At 40.1% G+C, this 4445-nt stretch overlaps 1 long non-coding RNA gene across 1 annotated transcript; it reads left to right on the forward strand.

The window, feature by feature from the left end:
* Positions 1–207: 207 nt before the first annotated feature.
* On the forward strand, positions 208–2022 carry LOC310845137. Its single transcript, XR_014564502.1, has 2 exons — positions 208–892; positions 1614–2022. It is a non-coding gene; the product is annotated as an uncharacterized lncRNA (long non-coding RNA).
* Positions 2023–4445: the final 2423 nt, after the last annotated feature.

Below are 4445 nucleotides of genomic sequence, written 5' to 3' on the forward strand. Positions count from 1 at the left end.
AATGAATTCCTGAAAGACTTGGGTTTTTTTACAAAAAGAGTTAAATTTGATATATTATAAAATTAAAAACTTTCAGGCAAATTTCCTGCAAAACATTTGAGAAAAAACTCCCCCTCCTCCCCCCTTTTTTTTTTTGCTTTTTTATATACCCAAACCCAAGACAATTCCTCCTCTGTTATTCCAGCACTCAATAAATCCTTATGGGAGTGGTCATATGAGGAATATTAGTTGATCTGTCATGGCCTAAGAATGCACAAACAGAAAGGCTTTTGTGCAGAAGCCCCGACCACCTTCTAGAGCATATCAGTGTGATTATTTCCTCGCTTCACCATTTAACAGGAAATGAATTTGTTCAAGGAAGGCTAGTCAGAAAGGTTTCTGGGCCAAAGAAGAAAAATGTACAGAGGAACTTCATGCCACGTCTTTGAACATATCTGTGCGAGACAGTTGTTGATAAGCGTCTGTACTTGTGCCCAAAGCAATGCATTCATTTGTCAAGACAAGCTGAGGCCTATAGAGCCAGAGAGAGAACTGCTAGACTGAGGAGACCAAAAGAAGAAGAAAGAAACGCATGGAAAGTAAGGATTATTTCAGTTTGGAAATGCATATTTCTATTAATTCTTTCGCCTGGTATGCAGCGATATGTACACGCCTAAATTTCTGCAACATGACTGGCAAGATCTTCTTTGCAGAGTGAACTGTGTCCAGCAAATGTGATGGAACACTCTTTGCTCATCAGTTATGTGTGATATCTGCTATGAGGCAATTACACCAGGAACAAAATTATCACCATTACGTATGGGTGGACTAACTCTCAGGTGTCTCCATGTGCCAGCCATCTTATTTTCACTTTCCTGTTTCAACTGCAGAACTGATTTGTGGGGAGATTCAGGTAGGTAGCCATGTTGGTCTGACGCAGTCAAAATATATACATATATTTAAAAAAATGTCCAGTAGCACCTTAGAGACCAACTAAGTTTGTTCTTGGTATGAGCTTTCGTGTGCATGCACACTTAGTTGGTCTCTAAGGTGCTACTGGACACTTCTTTAATTTTTTAATATATTTTGATTTGCGGGGAGCAGAAGACATATTCAGTGACACTGTCATCTTTGACATACTCACCTTGGAATAAGTCCCCTTGAATTCTTTTTTAATGAATGGTAGTTTACAGAGTATTATGCTGAACAATGCCAGCCAAATGACACAATGGGGGAGGAGGGAGCCCAGTTTATATGGTCAGGGCAATGCACGTGGGAGTTATATGATTTTTGTTCACAAAACGTGAGGTGGGTCAGGTTGAGAAACCATTGTTTGCTTGAAGCAGCAAGTTCTAGGAGTGATTTGAACCTTCCTAGTCCAACCCTAATAGTCTACCCACTATACCACACAGCTGTCATTTTTTAAAATCTGTGAAGAGTCCTTGAAAAGTGCCCTTAAAGCCATTGTGTGGTACTTGTCACTTGAAAATTCTGCATCTTCTGAGAAGGTTCATTCGCCAGGGTTATATGTGAATGGTGACAGGACTCCTGTTTTGTTGCATATATAGTTATCTGCTTATTATCTTGAAGAAATGATCTGAACACACTCACCCGCTTCTGTTTGTTTCCTCCAGACATGAGCTGCTTTCCCTCCTACCTTAAAAGAAGGAACTGGAAAGCCCATACCTCAACTTAGTGCCATGGAGGGTTCACCTTTGGACAGCAGCCAAGAATGTGATAATTCATTGTTGGGAAAGCATAATGATAACGCAGCTGTGTAGCCCTGGGAAGTCAGCTCCCATGGGTTGTTAAATGTGGAAACACATTGACTGACTTTTTAATAGCTCGGCCTACTGAGTTACAAAGTTTTTACCACCACACATTGCTGCAAGAGCAATGGATTCTAGCACTGGATTCCCTCAAAGCATCCGTATCAAAGATCTTGCAACACAATTAGCCTTTCATTACAAAGAGTGTTTCCAAGATACATTTTCCATTATTTGAAGCTTTAACTTAGTGTAAAATAAATACTACGAAATTGTGTGTGAGAGAGATTTTGATTCTGGCTTTATGCTGCTTATTATTTTCTGCTGGTGCTGCTTTTATACATTGATTGTTTTAGTATTGTTGATTGTATTTGTATTTTATTGATTTTAAATTGTGAACTGCCCAGGGGACACAGTCGATTGGGTGTGGATGGCACAAAAAAAGCCTAAAGAAAGGAATCATAATGAATCCACCAGCCAGAAAAACACAGAAACACAACTTTGCTTGACTACTGTCTCCTCAACGAATTGGAGACGTGATGTTTCCTTACAATGGAGATTCCTTGTGAAGTTCTTCCTTAAGGAATCCTGTGATCTTGAGCAAGTTTGCGTTCTGGCACCTAAGATGCCTGGTGAGGTGCCTCTGTCTCCCTCATTATTTACTTGCAGTAGGAACTTAAAACCATTTCTGTTTCCCCAGGCATTTGATGGCTAAAATATACTGTTCTTGGCAACCTTGAAATCAATAGCATGTGACTGCTTTGCTGGTTTTTGTTAGAGGCCTAGAGAAATTGTGGAAGCAGGGAATCAAACACTGACACATCAATGAGAAACCTCCCTCCTACTAATGTCAGTGGAATGTGAAAATAAGAATTTTAATGCAAGGGTAAGCCAAAATGGGGCTCTCGAGATGTTTTCCTCCATCACTGCCATCAGCCCCATTCAGCATGGCTAATGATCTTGGGAGTTGTAGTTCACTACTGGCTAGCCCTGTTTTAGAGTCTAAACATATAAAATTCCCTTATACGGAGCCATACAATTAGTCCATCTAGCTAGTATTGTCTCCTTCAACAGCAGCTGTGGAATGACTCTTGCAGAGGCTACTTGAGGTCCAATTAACTGTACATGCTATTGAATCTAGGATCTGCTGCATGCAAGCTACATTCTTAACCACCAAGCTATCTTCCCTACTCTATTTAAATCTGGCTAGATTGTACCTAAATTGTTGACGCAAGCAGCTCAAAACAAGAACTATCTAACCTTCCAAATGGGTTTTGGAGTGAATACCATAAATACAGATAATAGAATCTGCCATATGTACCAGTTGTGTAAATGGGGAGAAATCATTCAAAACAAAGCACGATCTTTTTCAGTTGCATTTCTGTTTCACAGTCTAGTATGCAGCCTGCATCTTTCTTGTGAACAGTTTCAATACATCAGATCTCTTTTGCTTTAAGCATTTAGATCAGATGAAAGTCACATGCAAAAGAAAGCATTGCTGCTATTAATTGTTTTTTGTTGTTGTTGTTTTACTTTTGCAGCTTTCTTTGGCTTCTTTGTCTTAGGATTTCAGCATCTCCAAATTGAACATTCCTCATAAAATTGACTAATAAGAGGTCATGGTCACCCCTCCTCAGTAAATCTTCAAAGTCCAGCTTTTCAGTCAGTTTTATTGACTTGAAGCCAATTTTACATGCAAACATAATGGTGAAGAACTATTATTAGCTTCCCCATGTGATGTATTGCCAAATAGCCTAGAAGAATACAAACACACACACAATGCATTTTCTATAACTGCTGACTGGCATGCAACTGAACTAGGATGAAAGAAGACGGTTTTGGAAGACCATGATCACAAAAGTGAAATAAAAAATGGGTAAAGTTGCAAATTGAACCTGGAATGAAGCTCACAAATAAGAATAAGAATATACAAAGGCAGACTAAAGTGACTTTCAAGTCTATAGATAGCTAAGGAGGAACGAGGTCTCCCCTCCCCCAAAATGAAGACACAAGACCACATGTATGGAGGGTGAGGCAGTCGGTATCCAAGCAACTCATTCTGTTAGTGCAAGGTTGTCAATGTTCCACTCTCTTCTATCTCCATTTGCCCCCACCCCAAATCTGCTACAAAGTGTTGGGATGCACAGGGGGAGGAGGGGGAAAGCTCCAATGTGCAAGTGGAAATTGTGATGGGAATTTTATGGTCTCAGATATATGGTAATGTTCATAACCGCACATACATAGGAAGACCAACCTGGAACCATTTTGATTCCTAAACTGAACAAATGTTTCTCTGCATGGCCAAAGTGGAAAAGCCTCCCCATTGTCTTTTCCTTCACAAATCCTGTCTTAAGGGTATGTCTGTGTTTGAATAAGGGTGTGAGCCTTATCATTACAAAAGACTGGCCAGGCTCCTCAGGCAATCCAATCAAGTAACCTGCCAGACAGGAGATAAACAAGGTAAAGAGAAAAACAACATTTAAATTTCTGTGATGTAGGTGGGATGTATCTGAGGGGTGATCTTAGGTTACACCCTTTCTGTGATGTATGCATAATGTTTCTGGGGTGGTCTTGATCTAGAGGATGGGAATTCAAAAGTCTTTATAAGCCCTTGCACAGCATTTTTGTGGGTCCTCCTCCTTTCCTGCGTGTGAGGGGAGCACCCTGTTGCAACAGATCAATAAAGATCAAGCTTACTAG

The sequence above is a fragment of the Podarcis gaigeae genome (assembly GCF_964106915.1).
Source record: "Podarcis gaigeae genome assembly, chromosome: 5".
Lineage (NCBI taxonomy): Eukaryota > Metazoa > Chordata > Lepidosauria > Squamata > Lacertidae > Podarcis > Podarcis gaigeae.